Source organism: Globicephala melas, chromosome 2 (genome assembly GCF_963455315.2).
Source record: "Globicephala melas chromosome 2, mGloMel1.2, whole genome shotgun sequence".
NCBI lineage: Eukaryota > Metazoa > Chordata > Mammalia > Artiodactyla > Delphinidae > Globicephala > Globicephala melas.
The window spans coordinates 36,701,965-36,724,975 of record NC_083315.2 but is presented as its reverse complement, the minus strand read 5'-3'; the positions used below and the strand labels follow the sequence as shown (position 1 = coordinate 36,724,975).

General features: G+C 47.7%; 2 long non-coding RNA genes across 2 annotated transcripts in view; one reads left to right on the top strand and one right to left on the bottom strand.

Moving 5' to 3' along the window:
• The window catches only part of LOC138842550 (uncharacterized), a 38,186-nt gene extending 22,441 nt beyond the window's left edge, over positions 1 to 15,745 (top strand). The window contains exons 4-5 of the long non-coding RNA XR_011377230.1: positions 13,552 to 13,839; positions 14,971 to 15,745. This is a non-coding gene — a long non-coding RNA (uncharacterized lncRNA). The remainder of the gene's footprint in view (positions 1 to 13,551; positions 13,840 to 14,970) is intronic.
• On the bottom strand, positions 346 to 13,406 carry LOC138842549 (uncharacterized). The gene is made up of 3 exons (XR_011377229.1): positions 13,305 to 13,406; positions 8,142 to 8,222; positions 346 to 1,873 (listed from the first exon to the last, which is right to left on the bottom strand). It is a non-coding gene; the product is annotated as an uncharacterized lncRNA (long non-coding RNA).
• Positions 15,746 to 23,011: the final 7,266 nt, after the last annotated feature.

The window sequence follows — 23,011 nt, the reverse complement described above, 5'->3', positions numbered from 1 at the left end:
GGGTAAGGGCTATATGGTGGTTCCTTAACACCGTTCTTACAGGTTTTCTGTATATTTGAAATTACGTCAAAATAAAAATTTAAATAAAGTGAGTGAAATGTGCAAATTGATAATATTGAACGATTCAGATTTTGGTCAAGAGAGATTGTCTTTTTCTGCTGAAATGAAGATAGGAGTGGGGAAGGTGTGGGAAGGAATAAAAGTTATGGTTGAAGACATGGGAGGGCTGAGTTCTTAGATGCATCAATGATGCCCTTAACTGATTAGGCTCTAGTGCACTGCCGTTCTAACCTAGATACCTGTAGAGGCTGTGCAGTGTCTTTGTCATATGCAGTTTTCTGAGCTGCATCAGGTTTCCAGCCAGTTTGCATTCTCTCCTTGATGTTACTTACACTCGACACCTAAACTCCTCTTGTATCTTTAACCTAAACACCATTGTGAAGCCAAGGTTTTTTTCTACAGTGTTATGGGGAAGAGGATTAAGTTTTACAGAGGGAGAAGGCAGGCGTTTAAATTTAGACGTGGATGAAAGCAAATTTCATACTGCATCTGAATCAGAAACGAGGCAGAGTCACTTCTTTATTCTAAAAGCCAACAGCTGCTCAGAGACAAGCAGATTGAACCACTTCCTCCTTGCTCAGAAATTCTCAGAGAGCACACACACACACACATTTATATACACATATGGTCAGAAGAACAAAGAAAAGGAGCACAAGGAAAAATAATTCATTGATGATGTCATTTGCAACTTCAGCGCACAGTTATATGTTTCATATCACATGATTTCCTGCAAAAAGCATGTTCATGAGTCCAGGCAATTCTCTCAAACCAGGAGGTTAAGGATTACATTCAGATAAGCACTAACCAACCAATTAAGACAGACTAGTTTTGTTTTTATTAAGAAAGAGATACAATTTCTTTTTTAGATTTTTATTATGAAAAATTTCAAAAATACACAGAAGAATAGTGTAACGGCCCCCTCACATACTCATCACCCAGACTGAACAATCCAATTACACTGAGCTGGAAGAAATCATAAAAGAGGAAATCTGCAGTTTGGGATACAGAGCGGGGCACAGTTAAATTTAGCTTTACTGGGAGCTTGCTCCAACTTGATTAATCAGCTAATCAAAACTCTTTGTTTAATTTCAGTTTCCTTATCGTCATAAAGAAAGGCTATTTACAACTCACCAGGTGCACCAAGTTTCTGTAGATCTGGGTCGAATACTCAAGCTCTGTTAATTAATTAATTATATTTAATTAATTTATTTTTTGTCTGCGTTAGGTCCTCACTACTACAGGTGGGCTTTCTCTAGCTGCGGCGAGTGGGGGATACTCTTCGTTGCTGTGCGCAGGCTTCTCATTGCGGTGGCTTCTCTCGTTGCGGAGCACAGGCTCTTGGTGCACAGGCTTTGATAGTTGTGGCACACGGGCTCAGTACTTGTGGCTCGCGGGCTCTAGAGTGCAGGCTCAGTAGTTGCGGTGCACGGGCTTAGTTGCTCCGCAGTATGTGGGATGCTCCCGGACCAGGGCTCGAACCCTTGTCCCCTGCATTGGCAGGCAGACTCTTAACCACTGTGCCACCAGGGAAGTCCAGAGACTTACATTTTTAAACTACAATCTGCCGTGTTTGAGATGGTGGCAGGGTGTCTGCATGGAGATGACCATTGGGCAAATGGAACTATAAACCTGGGTGTCGGGAGAGAGTTCTGGGACTGGAGATCTGTTGGAAGTGGGAGGCCATAAAACCGGGAGCCGATGTCAAAGAAGAAGTGGGTGGGGAAGAGAGTAAGGCCTGGGTAGAACTCTGTGGAACGCTCCCATTCAGGTTACAGGAGGGACAGGCAGGAGCTAGGCCATGAAGCACACAGCCCTGGGAGAAAAGGAAATAAAAGCGGTTAACCATACAGGGTGGCCAAGGGTGCCGAAGTCCCTCAGAAGGCGGCAGGAGAAGGTCACGGCACAAAGACTACGAGGCAGAGATAAAAATCTAATTTCTATTCAGCACGTCTCACCCCTCTCCCCCCAACCCCTCCCAGTCCCTTCCACTTCTGGAACGCCTGGTCTCTGGGGGGAACATTGCCCTTACTCCTTTCCCCCAATGCTTTTACTCCCTTCTTCTTCCTCCTTCCTCCTGGACTAGCTAATTCCTACCCATCAATCAGACGTCAGCCTCAAAAATCTCTTTTCAGACCTTCCAGTGAGATCAGATCCCACCATCACACACAGTGTACTTTTCCTCTATAAAACATCTAGATTGTCATTGGGTACTTTCACGGCTCTTTGACTAATTCCTACTTCCCCTAGTAGATGGGTAGCTCCATGAGGGCAGAGACCACGCCTGGGTCCTTCAAAGTGTAACACAAGTGTCCACCTCCGGGCCTGGCTCAAGCTGTACTCAATCAAGACTGACTGAATGAATGAGGGCAAGGAGGTGGGGGCACATTCTCAGGACTCAAGGCCAGATGTTCTTTCTGATACAGCTCAGAAATTCCATTCTATCATCTGCGGTTCCCACACACAACTCTGGGTAATGCCAGCTGTCACCATCCCTGCCGCTGCTCCCGTGGCCAATGTCCTGAGTGGGGTCAGGCCAGCCTCCTGCGCTCCAGCCTCAGCTCAGCTCTGCAGAGATCGCTGACCATGTCAGTGAGAGCTGTTTCGGGGGACTGATAAGGGTGGACGCCAGACTGGAAAGAGTGGGAGGTGAGGAAAGGGAGACGGTGGGTGTAGAGAGCTTTCTCACTAGTTTGGCTTTGAAGGGGAGGAGAGAATTAGAGTGGTAGCTGCGAGGAGCTCTGTGGTCAAAGCAGTTTTATTTTATTTATTTATTTAAATGGGAGCGATTTAAACATGCTTAAATGTCAGTGGGAAAGCTTCAATCAGGAAGGAGAGGTTGAATAAATCGAAGTGAGAAAGGATCCTGAGAGGAAGAGAGAAGGCAGTTCTAAGGGGCACACGGATGTGAATACACGCTCTTTCTGCCTCACAGTTGGCTGAGGCCCCCACCAAGAGAGGCAGCTGCTCTCCGATTCCAACGTGGGATGCTAGACCACCTAAGCAGGACTGGGAAGGGAAATGTCTGAGAACTAGTTCTGAGTCATTGTATTGACCACCCACCTCCAGCTTACAAAGAGGATGGATGCAAAGCCCAAGAGAGGACCAGAAACTATAAAGGAGATTTCTGGAAGAGAGGCTTGTACCATGGAAAGAAGGGGCGTGGGGTGTGCTTCCTATTTTCTCAAATCAACTAGGGAGGCCAAATAAGGAACTCAAAGGGTGGTCCCTAGAGCCAGGGGAGGAAATCTACAGGGGAGGCGTGGCTGTCAGTGGCTGCGCTTTTACCAAGTGCTCTATTTGAGAGGTAGGTGTGCACTTCCCATGGATCAGATGTGGGCTACAAGTTTGAGACAGAGCGGCCAGAGGTTGGTCTGGGTCAAGAGTTCTCACTGGTAGGGACTTCCCTCATGGTCCAGGGGTTAAGACTCTGTGCTCCCAATGCAGGGGGTCTGGATTCGATCCCTGGTCAGGGAACTAGATTCCACACACCGCAACCAAAGATCCCGCGTGCCACAATTACGACCCGCACAGCCAAATAAATTAAATTAAATTAAATTAAAAAGAGTTCTCACCGGTGACTTTATACCCCGAGGGACATTTGGCAATGTCTGGAGACATGTTTGATTATCATGTCTAGGGGGCATTACTAGCGGGGTTCATCTAGTGGACAGAGGCCAGGGATGCTGCTATACATCCTACAGTGCCTAGGTTGGGGCAGGTTAGAGGGCAGGATGGTGTAGGTTTGGTGTTGGGAAGTTGAAGGGGTCCCCATATGATGGTCTGAACTTTTTCTGTGGCATAAGAAATTCACCTTCTGCTGGGAGTGAGGGGGATGGGAGGGCCGTGGAGATTTGAAAGACTGAAGAATTGAAATAGCCATTGTAGGAGTCGGGGAGCTCCCACACATAGTAGGGCTGCCAAACAACATGTAAGAGAATGGAGGGGTCCAGAGGCACAGCCCAGACAGATTCCTGGGGGCCGCCCAGGGTTCCCGCAGCAGAGCCTGCATGCCCAGGCCCCTCCACAGAGCACTGCTGAAACCTGGAGTAGCACCGAGGGGCTCTCTGTTAACAGCTCCATCTTCTTTTGGTGCTGTAGGGCTTAGCTGTCCATTAGTCCAACTTCAGCGTGCCTCACTGGATCCACATTGATGATTCAGTTCCTTTTTTTTTTTTTAGGATGTTGTTGGTAGGAGTTTATTAATTAATTTATTTATTTTTGCTGTGTTGGGTCTTCGTTTCTGTGTGAGGGCTTTCTCTAGTTGTGGCAAGAGGGGCCACTCTTCATCGCGGTGTGCGGGCCTCTCACTATTGCAGCCTCTCTTGTTGCGGAGCACAGGCTCCAGACGCGCAGGCTCAGTAGTTGTGGCTCACAGGCCTAGTTGCTCCATGGCATGTGGGATCCTCCCAGACCAGGGCTCAAACCCGTGTCCCCTGCATTAGCAGGCAGATTCTCAACCACTGCGCCACCAGGGAAGCCCCCCTTTTTTTTTTTTGGTATGCGGGCCTCTCACTGTTGTAGCCTCTCCCATTGCGGAGCACAGGCTCCAAACGTGCAGGCTCAGCAGCCATGGCTCACGGGCCTAGCCGTTCCGCGGCATGTGGGATCTTCCCGGACCGGGGCACGAACCCATGTGCCCTGCATTGGAAGGCGGACTCTTAACCACTGCGCCACCAGGGAAGCACCCTCCCTTTTTTTTAAGGTAGAAAAATCTTGACAAATATTTTTAAAATTTTTATTTATTTATTTATTTTATTGAAGTAAGTTGATTTACAATGTTGTGCCATTCTCTGCTATACAGCAGTGACTCAGTTACACACATACAGACATTCTTTTTAAATATTCTTTTCCATTACGGTTTATCACAGGATATTGAATATAGTTCCCTGTGTGATACATTATGACCCTGCTGTTTATCCATTCTAAATGTAATAGTTTGCATCTACCAACCCCAAACTCCCAGTCCATCCCTCTCCCTCCCCTCCCCCCCTTGGCAACCACAAGTCTGTTCTCTATGTCTATGAGTCTGTTTCTGTTTTGTAGGTAGGTTCATTTGTGCCATCTTTTATCTTTATTTTTAAAAGCATTTTAAAATTAATTAATTAATTAATTTATCTTTGGCCGTGCTGGGTCTTTGTTGCTGCGCGCGGGCTTTCTCTAGTTGCCGCAAGTGGGAGCTACTCCTTGTTGCGGTGCACGGGCTTCTCATTGCGGTGGCTTCTCTTGTTGCAGAGCACGGGTTCTAGGCGTGTGGGCTTCAGTAGTTGTGGCGCATGGGCTTAGCTGCTCCACGGCATGTGGGAATCTTCCCGGACCAGGGCTCGAACCCCTGTCCCCTGCATTGGCAGGCGGATTCTTAACCACTGTGCCACCAGGGAAGTCCCTGTGCCATATTTTAGTTTCCACATATAAGTGCTACCATATGATGATTCAGTTCCTTGATCAGTGTTGACACAGTAGCTGCGGGGAGCTCTCGGCCTCCATTGCTCCCATTTTGCCTTTACTGAGGGGAGACCTTCTGACTCGTACCTTGTGAATATCATCGAGCAGGGCTCTGCAGCCCGTGTTCCCGGGCTCCTGCAGTAGTCTGTGGGGTATGGAATAGGACACACAGCTCTCAGTGCCTCTGACAGCAATGACTTGGTGCTGCGGTGGGAAAACAGACACTGACCTTGTCGCAAAGGAAATCCATTGGAAGGATAGGGAGTCCCTCACACAATAAAGGGGAAACTGGAAGAACCTACTCTGCAAAGGACAGGAACCTGGGAGGCCTTGGGGACCCAGAAGCAGGAACCAACTGAGAGACTCATCCAGCCACTACGGGGATGTGTCAGCCGCCATCTCTTCTCTGCTTTTGCTTCCCTCCATTCAAGGGTCAGAGGCCAGGAGAGAGTGCCTAGGTGGGCCCACCCCCTCCCACCCCAGGGAGGACATACACCATTTCTCACTTCCATAGGTAATCGGAGTGCTATTCCCAGCATCCAGGGAGCAGAGGCAGGACTGAGAAACAAGTCTTGGGGATCTCCCCGGCTCTGTCGGGAGAAGATTCTGGATGCTCATTTCCTGGAAGAGCCTCCACAGTTCCCAAGAGCCTCTCCTCCACGGTAGAGATTCCTAAACTCTGAGTCTCAGATACCCTGGCCACTCACATGGAGGAGGATTGCATAACAGTTTCAGGTCATCACTGGACTCCCAGTCTAGGGCCCCTGATGTCCAAGTCTCACCTCCTCTCGCCAGCCTCTGTCTGGCTCAGCTGCAGGCCTCATACACTGTCTTGCTGAGGACACGCAATTTAACCACTTCACGCCCACAGACACGTGTGTTATACAAGCAGGGCCTGAAGCCTTGTCCTATTAACCTTGTAACTTTTTTTTTTCTAAAAGGGCAAAACACTATTTTAGTCACTGTTTTGCTGGGGGAAAAGTCCTGTTTGTCCTTATGATTCATTTTGGTGGTTTTTGGATGCTGTTGTATTGATTCACGACGACTCAGCATCTGGTATGAATTGAATGGGACTTTCTCTTGGTGACAGTAAAATGAAAGCTCTTATATAAGGCTGACACTAAAAAGAGGCCTGGTGGGAACACAAGAGTTTGAGTAATCTTCAGGACTTGAGTCAGTTCAATCAGAAGCTGTACCATCTCAGCAGAGTTAGCAAAAACCGACATGTGGCTTCAGTGTGGTGCTGCCTATGATGTAATGTCTGCTCCTCACTTTCACGCCGATGAGTCTTTGCAGGTCAGACTGCTTCCCACAATGTGTTGTTTTATCCTGTAGCCATTGTCCCAATAGACACACAGGGAAATAGAGGCAGGAAACTGTTAAGGATGTTGCAACAGGGCCAGAGTCTCTCTGGTTTGTTCCAGGATGTTTTCCACAGAAGCCACAGGCCATCCAGTGGTTCTTAATGGGGGATGATTTTGCCACACCAAGGGGCATTTGGCAATGTCTGGAGACATTTTTGGTTGTCACAGCTGGGAGGGTACTACTGGCATCTAGTGTGGAGAGGCGAGGGATGCTGCTAAACACCCTACCAGGCGCAGGGCAGTCTCCACAACAAAGCATTTCCCAGCCCCAAATGTCAATAGTGCTGAGGTTGAGAAACTGCTTTAATCCAAAACCACCTGAAATCCCAATGATTTCAGGTCATTAACTGACTTAATGAAAAGGCCACTAGTTATGGTAAAAACAGATCTTTTGAAAACTCATGTAATTTCTGTGTTTAAAAAGTGTATCTATCTTGCCTAGATCTTACTCTCTAAATATCATTCTCTGCTAAAGGGAACCAGGGATCCTGAGAAATGGCCTTTCCAGGGCTGGGACAGATGAACAAGGAAGGTATCAAAGTCCATGGGGTCAGATTAAAAGGACACAGGAGCCGACCTGAAGGGGCTCCCTGTGGTCAAATATGGGATGATTCGAACATCAAAAAGAACAATGCAAATATGCAAAAATTCATATCGGCAGTTGTGTAGCTTTTAGAGGTTTTCTTTATTTAAAAAATGGTATTTCCATTGCTTATTAAACCTAGGTGTTCTCATTTTTCTTGAGCGTTATCAACAATGAGGAAAGGAAGTTTGTATCATCTTGGTTAAGGTCCTGTAGTAAAGGGAGCCACAGTGAGAGTACAGAGTGATCACACAGTCATCATCAAACAAACCATGGCCCTTGTCTGGGATGGTTGCAGCTTTTGTGTGGGAAAGAGAGTGAGAAAGAGAGGATAATGTGTCAACAAGTGATTGCAGAATGGACGGATACATCTATGGTAGGGTGCTTCAGTTGGAATCATTCTCTTATAACCGAAAACCCAACTCAAGTAGGTTTAAACAATAAAAAGAACTTATTGACGCATACGCAAGAGATCTAGACAGTGCAACATCACTAAAATACAACATCATCCAAAAACTTGAATGGTCCACAGTGAGACAGAACTACACTGCTGAAGCAACTACATGCATGATCATCTGTTTGGCTGCACCCCACAGGTCTGAAAGTCTTGTAATTGGCCAGCTGCAAGACTGAAGAAAGACCCCAGAGACAGTGACAGAGACATCGGTGATAGGTTGGACAGGGGATCTTACATGTCCGAAGCAACGTCCTGGAGTGCCACCCCACCGTGTACAGCAGACGGCAAGCAGGACACAGCGGCAGTCTTCGCAACTCTATGGGGAGAAGGACGTTACCAGTTATAGGGGGAATTGACATCAGGTTGGCTCATCAGTTACCAGGGAAACCAGCGGCTGGGGCAGGTGGGGGCGAGCACGTAGGCAGTTACTATTAAAGCCCTATGATTAAGAGGATTGGACAGTCATGTGAGTAGGGTGTAGGTGAAGCAGGGACTGGTCAAGCAGGGGATGTACAGAGAGCAAGAGAACAGCCATCTTGAAAGGCCTGACCCTACATCATCTTTCTACAAACTTCCTTTCCTCCATTGTTGATAATGATAAAGAATAATGAGAACACCTGAGTTTATGAGGCAATGGAAACACCACTTTTCATAAGGGAAACTTCTAGAAACCATATGGTTCATTTTCACTGTATTTTACAAAATGTTACGGTCAATGGGATAATAGAAATATAAAACCGGAAATGAAAACCAAAACTGCCTTTATCAGTTTGAGAAACACTGCCCTAGTGTGGTGATTGAAAATCCTGGCTACTCCTTAGACTCACCTGGTGAGTTTTGACAACTAGTCATACTGGAGCTCATTCCCAGAGATTTTGATTTAATTGGCCTAGGGTGGGGTCCAGGCACAGGTATTTTTAGAAGCCCTCCAGGTGGTTCTAATGTTGAGAGCGTTGAGAACAGGTGGTCTGGATTTAGGCTGGCCTCAAATGAGACTTGAACAGGAATGTCATCAAGGACCTGTGTTCTCATAGCACTAAATGCTTATATTAGAAAAGAAGGAAGATCTCACATTACTTACTGATCTCAAGCTTCTACTCTAACAAACTAGAAAAAGATGAACAAATTAAGTCCAAAGTAAGGAAATAACAAAGATCAAAGAGGAAATCAATGAAGAGAAAACAGCAGAACAACAGAGGAAATCAATGCAACCAAAAGCTGGTTCTTTGAGAAAATGAATAAAACTGATAAACCTCTAGCCAGAGTGACTAGGAAAAAAATAGAGGAAACACAAATTACCAATGTCAAGAATGAAAGAGGGGACATCACTACAGATTGTATAGCTATTAAAAGGATAATAAGGGAATATTATGAACAACTTTATATCAAGAAATTCTATAACTTAGACGATATGGATAATTTCCTTGAAAGACTCAAACTATTAAAGCTCACTCAATAAGAAATAGATAACTTGAATAGCCCAATATTTATCAAAGAAATTGAATTTGCAGCTAAAAAAACCTTCTCACAAAGAATACGCCAGGCCCAGATGGCTTTACTGGTGAACTCTACCAAACATTTAAGGAAGAAACAATGCCACTTCTATACAAACTCTTCCAGAAAATTGAAGAGGAGGGAATACTTCCCAGCTCATTGTTTGAGACCAGCATTACCACAATACCAAAACCAAAGACACTACAAGAAAATATATAAAAATCCTGAAAATCCCAACATCTACTAAATAGACACCCATTCCTGAGATATTCATCACTTGTTGCCTGCCCCTCCACAGCTCTTTTGAAAAGAAGTTATCCTAACTCAGGACGTAGCTCTTAAATGACCTTGAACTGTACTATGGCCTCCTTCTTCCTGGTTCCAGATGTTTGGACCCAACATTAGCCATTTAACTGGCACCTGGAGACTGGCTTAAAGAGGTGTGCTGGAACCCAACCAAATGCCCTTCTCAGGAGGCTGACCTAAGAGACACAAAGGGAAGGAATAGTTCATGGTGGAAGCTGAGGATGGAGACTCATATTGACTAAGCAGCTGTGGCAGCCATATTAGAACCATGAGGAAAAAGGAGAGGAAATGGATCCAAAGAGTGGAATGGGGCAGATGCATAGGCACAGGCAGAAACTGCAAGAGAGAGCGAGAGAGAGAAAGAGAGTGAGAGAGAGAGAGAGAGAGCTAGTAATGAGGGAATGCCCCAAGTTTCTGTCCCTTGTGACGCCTAGCTCTTCAGATTCTTTGGGATTCACATAGGACACTTTATACTTGACACATGAGTGAACTTCTGTTTCTTATATCCAGAACCACCCTGACTAACCAAAATGCTCAATAAAAGTTAAGTTCCTTCCCTTCCTACAGGTTAAGTCCTTGGTGTCACTTAGCCTAAAGACATCAGAGGCTACCTTCTTCAATCCCAAAGGCCTCAGAGCCTTAATTGGATTCTCTTTTTTGTGTGTGTGCTCATTAAACAAAAAAATTCTCTTTTTTGTGTGTGTGCTCATTAAACAAAAAAATTTTTTATTGAGGCATAACACAGTCAAGTACAAATCTTACGTATATACATCAAAGAATTTTTACACACACACACACATACACACACACACCTTTATATAACTACCACCCAGACACAGAACATTTCCAATGCTTATAGAAGGTTTACTTTTTCTACTCTCTGTGGAGTCGCAGGTCAGATTATGAGCAGTTGGTTAGGTGTCCATGCGCTATGAACTGAATTGTGCTCTCCCATAATCCATATGTTGAAGTCCTAACCTCCGATGTATATATTTGGAGATGGGGTCTTTAAAATGTAATTAAGGTTAAATGAAGTCATAGGGTGGGGCCCTAATCTGATAGAATTGGTGTCCTTATAAGAAGAAAAGACAGCAGAGCTCTCTCTTCCTCCTCCCCCTCCCCTGCACACATAAAGAAGAGATCATGTGAGTACCCAGGGACGTGGTGGCCATCTACAAGCCAAGAAAAGAAGCCTTAGAATGAAACCTACCTTGTTGGAATCTGGATCTTGGACTTCTAGCCTCCAGAACTGTGAAAAAGAAGTTTCTGTTGTTTAAGGCACCCAGTCTATAGCATTTTGTTATGGCAGCTCAAGCTGTCATACCATGTGACCTATACCAAGAATGAAGAGAGGAGAAAGAAGTTTTGAAAAGAAAACTACCCTTGGTAGGAGCTTGGGCAGTTGACCCTACAATGCAAGCAGGCGGCCTGTGCCCAGCATGCGACAGGGTTGGGGGGAGAGTGCTGGCAGCACAGCCTGGAAAACAGGCAGCCCCTCGGGCCTCCAAGTCCAGTCTAGTTCCAGGCTGATGTGGACATATTGCAAGGAGACGTTGACAAATTTGGAACTACAGTTAAATGTCAACCAACAGCCTCTCGTTCATCTGTCCCTTAGGAAGTGCTCCAAGACGGCCTAACGATCCATTTTATTTTCCTGATCCAAATGTGAGCCTGGTGGGTAGAACCATCTGAGCATTGACTTAACAGGAAAAACTAACCCCTCAGCAGAGAATGGACTCAGCGCAACTTAGCAGCCAGATCATCCTGGACCACCTCTGAAGAGCCAAGCTGTGCTGCCACTTCCTTCTGCTAGTAAACAGTCACTACTCCTCACCTGGATATCGGGGAACCCTTGGCCAGGAGTAGCTGGGAGGGGTCAGTCCTGGTCCAAGCTCCCTCACTTTGTCATTGCCCTGTGGGTTGTCCCCTCATAGGCTTCTGTGTCCTAAGCTGGCCACTCACTAAACTTGTCACTCCTTGTGTCAGAGCTTTTGTATCAGTGACAGAGAGCTCTTGGTCTCTGCCTCTGAAACTGCTCTATTTTTATCTCTAAAGGAGAGTTCTGTTGCTTCCATAATTTCTCTTCCTATTTGTTATGGCAACGCCGCAATGCAGCCCCTTCACCCACCTGCAACGTGACCCACTGCAGACGGCTGTCCTCTCTGGGCTCCCATGGTGGGGAGCAAGGGAAGGATACACCCCAAACTCGAGGTAGTGGGTGCCTCGAGGCAGGGGGAGGGGATGCAGTCAGAGAGGGACACTGGGGGATTCACCTCTGTTAGTACTTTTTTTTTTTAATGAAATTATCTCATTTATTTGATTTGTTTCTTTATTTCTGTCTTCCCTGCTCTATGAGAACTGTGACCCCAGTGAAGAGTGTTTACTGGTGTATCCTTGCCATCTAAAACCGTGTCTGGTAAATAGTAGTAGGTATGCGATATTTGTTGAATGATCTTGTTAATCCAGGAGCAAGGCTGGTTCTCAGCTCTGAAAGGGAACACGATCTTTGATAATAATCATGAAAACAAATTCAAACACAAGGAAAGACGTGGATTCCAATGGAGATCTCTCTGAAATCAAACCTGACAAGCAATCTCCTTTTCCCCTGATTCTCTTTATAGCTCAAATACCGTAAAGTCTCTGCAGCAACTGGCACCCCGTGAAGTGCATTTAAGGAGGGATAACACAGAGGGATTCATCTATTTCTGCAGACGGGGGAAAGTCTGTTTAGTCTCTGCCAGGCTGAAAGGTGGAAAAGGCACTAAGGATATACATCCACTTTCTTACCTCTTCTCTGTCTGGCTCCTACTTGGCTTTCAGGAGTCAAGGGATCCTCCCCCAAACCTCACATTCAGCTGCATCTCCCCTGAGCTCTCACATCTTCCGGGCTTCGCTACCCTAGAGTAAATCCGGCTTATATTTGTGGGGTTACCTGGCTGTCTCCCCTGACACACTCCGGGCTCTAGGAAGGCAAGGGCCTGGTGTTGGTCACGGCCATGTCCTTGGCCCAATTCATGGCACAGAAAAAGCTGCCGGAATGTTTGCTGACTGCATGAGGGCGGCAGCCGCACACCACCTGCCCCGGAGTGCCTAGAATCCCACCGCCTGTGACCCTGACGCGCAACACGGCACAGAGGCCAGAGAGCTAGTTGGGACCCCACAGGCTCAGGTTTCCCAGAACAGTTTCTCTCCGGAACTTGGGTCTTCCACCTCGCTCAGAGTAACGGGTCAGGGCCTAAGCTTCTGAGGTAGACGCCGGCCTTAGGAGAGAGGCAGTGCGAATCCTCTGTTGGCCTCTTTCGGGAGGCCTGAGTCTGTGAAGGCGCCAGTGGAGCCGCCGAGCAGCCTAGAGGGAGACTCCCCGGGTGGGAGCTCTCTCCAACTGGTACGAAGGGGCGGGCGAGGGCCTGTCCCCCTCTCGGAGGGCATTCCCTTTCTCTGGACCATGGGTTCTGGGGTATTCCCCTCTAAATTCTGGGGGTCAATAACGTTTAGGGGTGTTCCGAAGTGGGGGACGCTCCGGCGGTTCCCCCCGCCCCGGGCCCCGAGACCCCGGGACCAGCCGTTCCCCTCGGACGCTCCCCGCGGCCGCCCTTACCTGCAGCCCGAGGAGGAGGGGCCGCTGCCCACGCCCCGGCCCTGCCCGGCCCGGCAGCTCAGCGCGCCCGCCGCCCGCGTCCCCCGCACTCCGGACCGAGCCCGCCCGCTCGCTCGCTCCGCGGCCGCCGCGCGCTCCCTCAGCCCCCCGCCCGTCCTGTTAGTATGTTTGTGTTGTTCTCCTTACGCCGGGTGATAGGGCCGTGGGTGTTTTGTATTTTTATGCCTTGTTGTATGTCCTGTTTCAGAAAAGCTGTGTAAAAAAGATTAACACAAAGTAAAGTCGGCATACATGAATATTACCAACAGCGTGTGGAGCAAAACTCGCCCAAGGGAGCTGAGCGGCCTCCTTCCCTCCCAGCCGAGCCCCGAGTGGCGCCTCGCAGGCTGGGCTGTTGATGGTGCTGGAACCCTTGTGCAAGTGGGTGCAGGGTCCCCGGAAAGCCTGGATCGGTATCTGATACGCACTGCTCGGGCTGCAGACACCAGTCTCTCTCGGAATGTGTTTTGGGACTACTCCAGGACCTGGAAAGGAGGTGCGTGGTGGACATGGTCGGGCAAGGGAAAAAACAAACAAGCAAACACACAGAAACAAAATCCCAACCCTTGTTTCTGGCCCTTGGGTGACCATTAAATCTTCTACCACGGTGAAAGAAGGGGGAATGGTTGCTGGGGGGCCCCCAACTTCCTATCCCGACACCCCAACCTATCTCCCTGGCCAGCTCTTTTCTCCCTTTGCCCACATCGGCTTTTCCAAACTCCACCTCCACCTCCACCCCCATCTCCCCGCGGTGGCTCTGAACACACACCCTCCCTGCCTGCTGCACGGAGCAGAGAGCACGCCTGCCTCCGACGGGACTTATTTCAACCTCCTGCTCTCCTTCCTCCCACCCCTCACCAAACTTCGCTACGCCCATGCCCACCTTTTTCTCTCTGTCTAAGGCCAGACCTCCCGAGCTCTCAATCCATCTCCTCCCATTGGTTCTGCAACCTCAGAACCTTTCATTGTCTTCAGCCTCTTTCCTCTCAGCTGTGTGCTTCTCATCAGCCTTTAAACAAGCTCAAGTCCTTCCCATCAAAGTCTCCCCCTTGCCTCCCCTTCCCCATCCGGCTACTTCCAGTCACTCTGCTCCCCTTCCACATAAACAAGAAGGACCCCCCCTTGTCTATGCTCAGCCTAATTTTTAGTTCTGTTAAAATGAGAAATGAGGTGAAAATATCTAGACACCAAGAAACCTAGAGACCCGTCCAGAAGGTTTATTCTACATTCCCTTTTCTCTCTAAACAACATCATGCAGGTTTGGTTGTGACCACACTGGTTTCCGTCTTCTCCTTGGTGTATTTAAAAAATAATGTGGGGAGAATTGGATCCCCTAACTTTTAGGGGAGCTGCCCCAGAGTGTCCACAACCAATCAACCTGTTTCAAAGGGAAGGGGGAGGTCACCTTCCGATCAAAGCTCCATTTCCTCCTCGAGGCAGGCCCCTCTCTGTTCAGTCATTGGCACAATTTTGGGACGAGAATTTCCCTCGGAACTTTTGAAAACGCTGCATATTCGTTTTGTACCAATGATGTAAAATATGTCTTCGTGCGAAAGGGGAACACAGAGTTTGGTGAGACTTTGAATCATAAACCATCACAATATGCTTTGTTTATCTTTTTTTCCAGAAAGAGAAGAAAGCAATATAGCTCAATGGTGGTATTACAGGGTGTTCAGGCCTTTGGAAGAGAATTTAACCACGGGGCTCCTGGAACATCTTTGAAGCCAAGATTCTGGAAAGCATCGTCTACCTATGTGCTTTACTTTCTCGTCTCCTGATCCGTCCGCCTCTGTTCTGCCGGGCCTCGGCCCCCACTGAGGCAGCGCTCCCTGGGGCCTCCCCACCTCCCTTGTCACTCCATTGCTGGAACCCCTTCAGTCCTCAGCATTCTGGCTGCTTCTCTGGTTCCCCGACATTTAATCACACCACACTGTGGGGTCCTTGGGCTTTGCCAAAGGGTCCGGTGGGGGTGTTGTACTAAGTCAGGGGTCACGTTAGCCTTGCCTGGCCTCCCGTCCTCTTGCTTTCTTGCCATCAGCTTCTCCTCCCCTTTACCTTTCATTTTGCCATGGCACCTGCGAAACCTACCTCCCTGTCATCTGAAGCATCTCCCCCTCCTTTGAATCTTGAGATCTACTGACACCCAGGCCCTCCCGGGAGGGAGTGGGTGTTTCACCTTCTAAAACAAGCCCTCAGGGCTTCCCTGGTGGCGCAGTGGTTGAGAGTCCACCTGCCGATGCAGGGGACATGGGTTCGTGTCCCGGTCCGGGAGGATCCCACATGCCGCGGAGCAGCTGGGCCCATGAGCCATGGCCACTGAGCCTGCGCGTCTGGAGCCTGTGCTCCGCAACGGGAGAGGCCACAACAATGAGAGGCCCACGTACCACAAAAAAAAAACAAAACCAAAAACAAAACTAAAAATAGAACCACCATTGACCCAGCAATCCCACTACTGGGCATGTACCCTGAGAAAACCATAATTCAAAAAGAGTCATGTACCAGAATGTTCATTGCAGCTCTATTTACAATAGCCAGGACATGGAAGCAACTTAAGTGTCCATCAACAGATGAATGGATAAAGAAGATGTGGCACATATATACAATGGAATATTACTCAGCCATAAAATGGAACGAAACTGAGTTATTTGTAGTGAGGTGGATGGACCTAGAGACTGTCATACAGAGTGAAGTAAGTCAGAAAGAGAAAAACAAATACCGTATGCTAACACATATATATGGAATCTAAAAAAAAAAAATGGTCAGAAGAACCTAGGGGCAAGATGGGAATAAAGATGTAGACCTACTAGAGAATGGACTTGAGGATATGGGGAGGGGGAAGGGTAAGCTGGGTCAAAGTGAGAGAGTGGCATGGACATATATACACTACCAAATGTAAATTAGATAGCTATTGGGAAGCAGCCGCATAGCACAGAGAGATCAGCTCAGAGAGATCAGCTCGGTGCTCTGTGACCACCTAGGAGGGGTGGGATAGGGAGGGTGGGAGGGAGGGAGATGCAAGAGGGAAGAGATATGGGGACATATGTATATGTATAACTGATTCACTTTGTTATAAAGCAGAAACTAACACACCATTGTAAAGCAATTATACTCTAATAAAGATGTTAAAAAAATAGCCTCTTCTGCAGTCATAATAATATAAACACTATTGAATTAGTTAAAATTGTGATGAACTGTCTTGAGAAGATAAGGAAGGAAAAGGAAAGTGTAGGATGTGTGGGTGCGGGAGCGTGCAGGCGGAGAGGTGTGTGATAAGACAGCTTCATCTTCATCTTCTAGAATAGGAGGTTGGAAATCAGCAGATGATGGTTCAAAGTGAAAAAAAATCAGTCAGTAATCATATAAGCATATGATTGAGAATTAGGGAGGTAAATACCAAAAGAACTGGCTTAAGAGTTTGAACTTTGCAGGGCTGGATTACGAGACTATTGCTATTTAACCAATATTTATTGTACAACTGACCAAATAAAAATTAAATTAGGAAGATAAGTAAAACAGGTCAAACCAGAGCCTCTCTGCTTGGGCTAGGACGGCAGAACTCAGCACCAGCCCATCCCTGGCACTCTCACAGCACAATTCGAAACTAGACAAACCATGGTTTCAAAAAATTCCCAGAAAACAAGAGAGAACCGCCAAATGCCTTGGATGAGAAACAGCCACTTAAACAACAATTAATCTCTCTGTGATTCAGGATGAGAGAATTTTGCTGTATTTAGTTTCTACAGAGAAGCTAATGCAGACATCCCCTTTCTGTAGTTTATTCAGCACACAGAATCTAGAAGAAGCTAGAGTCACCCCTGCCCCGAAGCTAGAGCCCTTCCCCACCCCCACCCCCCACCGTTTCGCCGCTACTCCTGGCTGAAGGGTGAAGGCCTTTCTGGTCCTTCACAGAGATGTGAGGAGGTCTTGATAAAGCAGGTAGGGAAAAGCCCTGTTCCCAGAGCTGTCTCTGACAATGTGTAGAATTTTTCAGACACAATCTCGGCCAGTTTAAATCAAGGAAACTGCATATTTTGGTTAAGTCCTTCCTGGGCCAAGTTTTTAGATAGATTTCCAGCAATGTCAATGCATGGTATATAATTATAGTATCTTCAAATTAGGAAGAGGCTGCATGAAGATGGTAATATAACCTACTGCATTTAGAAAACTTTTCAGCCTGAATCATGTAGAACAGGGATGTATTTTTCACTATCTTATTTCACAGTCACATGTGAAATATGTCTTTTTTAAGCATTAGGAATTTATATATTTATAACATCTGCAAAAGAGAACATTACACGTGGGGTCTGCCCCAAGGATTTCCAGGAACACCTCTTTCTGTGGGGTTTGTAACACAGAAGAATTTTTTGAGGTGTGTCCCCAGGGTTTGCCTCTTCATCTGAGAACTTTCACACCCCTGGCCATTCCCAAGAATGGGCCCTGCCCTACACACACACACACACACACACACACACACACACACACACTCACAGAGCCACAGAACAGAGAGGTGGCCAACCCAGAGGAAGCACTCCAGAGGCAGCTGAGCCAATTGCCCTCCCTGGCCTGGGGATTAGGAATTGGGTCACCTAGAGACGGGTCAGTTAGTATAGGCACCAAAGTTTAGGGTCATGAAAAGACCAGCTGTGTTTCAGCAGAGATGAGAAAGCCAGTCTGCAGGGAGAGAGAGAGAAAGAGAGTGAAAGAGAAAGAGAGAAGGGAAAAAGCAGATGTACTGGGAAGCAGAGATGAGAGATCTCGTGTTCTGAGAGAGACAGTCATCGGGCAGAGACCAACAGAGGCCAGGAGACAGTGACCAAGCAGCAGAGTGATGGACAAAGACACAGAACACAGTAGGAAAAAAAGAGAGACAGAGTCATAGACTGAAAGACAAAGGGACAGGGCGATGGCACCGTGGCTCCCCACATGTCCCTCCACCCCCAGCTTGGCTGCTCCTTGGCCCAGGAGGTAAAGCACCACTTTCCTGTCCTTTTCAGAATAATCTGAAATCTGGGTGATTCAGTCACCAGACAGTGCTTGGGACTGAAGGGAGCTCGGCTTCAGTTTTGTTTCTGTTCTGATAATTTATTTTTACCCTTTTTGGGGAAGGGGGCATTCAGTGCTTTTTGTTTTTTTCTCCAAAGGGAAGGGAATTAAGCATGACAGTCAGTATAACAAAACTTGCTAAATATGTCTCTGTTCAGACAACGGTATTTTTTCTCTAACTGCAGTCATTAAGTCAATGCTGCTGTAGGTGTGACACTTAAGTGACTGGGTTTTTATTTTTGTCCCCAAGGTAGAAAACTCTTGCCTACTTTCTTACTGTGCACTGGTTGGGTGAGGTGTCCAAGATTGTTCTGCAACTTCAGAGAGCCAGAACGGTTGATCCATGTAGGGCTCTGCCTTTGTCATCCCTGTGGAGTAAAAACCCCGCAACAGCAGGTTTTGAGACTGTTCTGTCCACCAGCTTGTAGTGTGTAGTAGGTACTCAATAAATCCTAGAATGGACAATAAATCCTGGAATGGACAAGGGACACACAAACAAGTGCCTGTGGGTATAACCAGGGCCCAGGAATGGGCGGAGGAGAGCACAGGGGGCCGAGGTCCTGGGCTTCAGGGGTCTCCCCCATTTCCAGGTGGGCCCCAGTGGCCCCTTTCCTGCCGTGGGGCTGGCTGTGACGCTGCCTGAATGGAGTCAGGGCGGGTCCTGGGTTATGCCTGCCCTGGGACAGCAGAGGCTCAGGAGGAAGTGGGAGCGAGCAGGCTCACTTCCGGTCTGGCTCGCGGCAGAGGAATAAAGCTGGTTCCAGGGTGGAGCTCACGAGGGTGGGAGCCACAGGGATCTGAGAGAGGGACCTAGGCTGCCCTTTTCTCATCACAGCGAACATGCCAGGCTGGGCTCCGATGAGGCCGCTGCCATCTCCCCCCCTCCATTTCTTCCTGTGTCCCTGCCTCAATTCTGCAGGCACAGGAGGGAAGGGAGGGTGCCCAGCCCAAGCCCATCCCGGCTGTGCAGAGGGATCACAGGGTCTGGGGAGACTACCCCTCTGGTCACCACCCAGGTGACCTGAAGTGTCACAGAGCTGCAGTTGCCAGTGGTGGGCTGGGCTGCAGCCTCCCCAGCTGTCCCGGCGGAGGGTTGAGGCTGCCCCCTCCAGCCCCGCCAGCCCCACCAGCCCTGCCAAGTTAAGGCAGCAAGGCCAGCGCTGCTCTCCCAAGTGTTGATTCAGTCGTTTGTTCATTGACTGACTGCCTCCTCCCATGAGAACCCAAGGCCCAGTGGCCCACAGAAGGTGCTCCATAAGCATCAGAAGCAGAACGAAGGGCCCTCCCTTTTCAGGTGTACTTTAGTCTCTGCATTTCACCAAAGGCTGGCGAGTCCATTTTCCTGAGTTTCCGGGTCTGAGATTTCCTTTAATTTTCTTCCTGGCTTCGGGAGTCCTGGGGGGCCCTCGTCCCCTAAGGATCCTGTAGTTTTCACTTTATTGTCTCAGGCAATGGCTGTTGCCACGTGAAGTTCAAAGCTGTGCTGGTTATCAACATTTTTGAAAGTCATCTGACTTTGTTTCTTCTGCTTGAAAGTTGGGAGAAGCCTTTATTTTTCCATCAAGTTTAGGAATTTCACCAGAATATATCTTAGAGTCGGGTTGGCTTCTCATTTGAATTGGTACAAGATGGTACATCTTACTTCATTGTAACAATTTAGCAAATGTTAAGGGCTTACTATGTGCTAGGCACTGTTTTAAGTTCTGGGGAGACAGCTGTGAAGAAAACAGAAAAAACTCTCTGCCCTTGTGTGTGTGTACCTGTGTGTGTGTGTGTGTGTGTGAGAGAGAGAGAGAGAGAGAGAGAGAGAGAGAGAGAGAGCACGCGCGCGCCCACCCGCTAGAGGGAGGGTAGAAGGGAGGGAGAGGGAAATAGGAAGAGAGAAAACAAACAAGTTTTGATTACTGATCCCGTTCCATTGATTTATTTATAAACTTCAGGAACTTCCCCCCCCCCCGCCCCATATTAAATCTTCACACTTTATCCTAAATGTCCGGCATTTTCCCCGAGCTTTGCTTCCATCTCTCCATTAATTTCCCCCATTTGCCACAGAGGTTTCTCTTGCCTATCTTGTTTAATAATCCAATCTCCTCTAATCCTATTAATCACAGCTTCCAGTGACAAGCTAATGTGACGGGCACCCACTTGCCCTGCACTGTCCTTGTCTGATCACCCCGAGAATTGGTAATAGCTGTTTTCTAAAATCTTCTTTCATTTCACGTGAGACATCCTTTTCAGAGAATAGGATTAGCAATACAATTTCACTGCTTTCTTCTTTTACTTCTGTGCTCCGGGCTTTCTCACTGACATCAGATTAGTTTTCTTCCTCTTATATTCAGACTTCCTTGCAATTCATGTGTAGATCCAATGAGAGCAAGTGGATTTTTTTTTTAATCATTAAACCTTGTAATATATATTCGTTCAAAAGGGAGGAGAGGGCTTCCCTGGTGGCGCAGCGGTTGAGAGTCCGCCTGACGATGCAGGGGACACGGGTTCGTGCCCCCTTCCGGGAGGATCCCACGTTCCGCAGAGTGGCTGGGCCCGTGAGCCATGGCCGCTGAGCCTGAGCGTCCAGAGCCTGTGCTCCGCAACGGGAGAGGCCACAACAGTGAGAGGCCCACGTACCGCATAAAAAAAAAAAAAAAAAAAAAAAAAACGGGGAGAGAGAGGAAATCGGGAAGGAGAGGAGGGGAGGGGAGAAGACAGGACGATTTAAATAGGGCCTCCCCTTCTACTCAGAGAGGGCGTGCCCCGCAATGAGCAGAGATCGGAGATGTGGTGGGAACCTGTGGTTCTCTCCGTGGTCTAGGGTCCCATGTGCCCCTTATATGTGAGCATCTCATCATGACTCTAATATCTAAAGATGTGTTTTTCAAACAAGACCCATAAGGTAAACCAACTACTTCATCTGCCCAACCAAAGAAACAGCTATCTCTTCCCAACTGAAGGGAAAACCGGCTGAAGTGGATTTTCAATAGATGGTACTATACAGTAGAGAAATGTATGGGTAATTTAAAGGGTTTTCATGAGTGACTCTGACTATATGGGGTAAAGTCTTACATGGAGATTTTCGAATCCAATCCTCATGTAAGATGTGACCCCATTGTACTAGACGTCTCAACCACAGTGTCTGGGATGCCATAGCCCCTTCTGATGGCCAAAGTGGGCAGACCCCTTTCCTCAGAGACCCCAATTTATAGGCCCCCCCCCGATAATCTATGGCTTGGTACAAATAGGCCACATGAGCCAATTGGATTCTCCCTCTCTCAAACCTGAAATTGGAACCACCAAAGAAGGAGGCTGCTAGCCATGGCAGCTGAGGCTTGAAAGTCACACACTGCCACTTCTGCAGTTCCCTCCTGGCCACACAGGTCAGCCCTGTTCACTGGGAGGGAACTTCATGGACACAATTCACCAGCTTAACATTTATGGGTACCTGTGATGTGCCAGGCACTGTTCTAGGTTGTGAGGATATAGAGATGAACAAGGTCCCGGCTCTTATAACACTTACCCAGAGGGCTGCTCTAGGCAAGCAAGAAATAGGTACATGAGCAAGATGGTCAGAGAACAGCAGAAAGCCCTGAGTTTTGGAGTGAAGCCATGAATTTTCTCTGCAAGTAACTATTTTCTTTTTGAGAAACAGCTCTCAGCTTTCTATTGGGTTCTGTTGTTGTTTGTAAGATTAAGTATGGAAGAAGGGTTGATGATGAGGTTAAGTAACTAAGGGGGTAGATTGTGGAGGATAAACGTCATCAACTCACTTTGGCTTCAAAACCAAGGAACACGCTTCCTATATTTTGAGAATTCCCCACCCAATGAACTCACACCTCCCCATGGCGGAAGCCAGATCGTTTCCCAGCCTCACCTGCAGATGGGGCAGAGCATGTGACTTAAGACGCCACCAATCTGATGCACTTGCATGAGGCTAAGTGTCACTGAGAAGCAGGTGCCAAGGCATCTTCTCTAGAGAGGATGACAGCAGATCCACCCGGCTCTCAGAGGCAGCAGGAGCAGGCACCCCAATGGTGGTGTCCAACATCAAGTGCACCCCCAGGGCAAATGACGGTGTGAGCAATGGGGGTTATCCACACAGATGGCCTCCTTGCCTGGTTCTCTGTTTTCCTGGAGATTTTATGAGGTACCTAATATCCTTTAACAAATTCCTTTCCAGCTTAGACCAGCTAGAGAGGAGTCTGTTGCTTGTAAACAAGAACTCTTGCTGGTACATGAAGGGAGAACGGCAATAAACAAGATGATTTCAGATAGAGGTCAGTGCTAGGAAGAAGTTAGCACACAGGGATGTGGATGGGCATCTCCTAAGGAAAGGTAGCATGACATTGCAACTGACTGCATGGCAAACCATAAAATGCAAATTATGTATCATCACTCACGTAGCATCTACACACATGTAACAGTGAACAACAACCAAAAACACAAGGTGATGTGAAAGAGAGTGACAGGCTAGGGCAGGGGCTATATTTTTGATAAGGTGGTCAGGGAAGCTTGTCTGAGGAGGTGACATTTGAGCTGAGACCTGAAAGATGAGAAGGAACCAGCCACGCAAAGATCTGGGTAAGGAGAATTCTAGGCAGAGGGAGCAGAAAATATAAAGGATGAATTGGGGA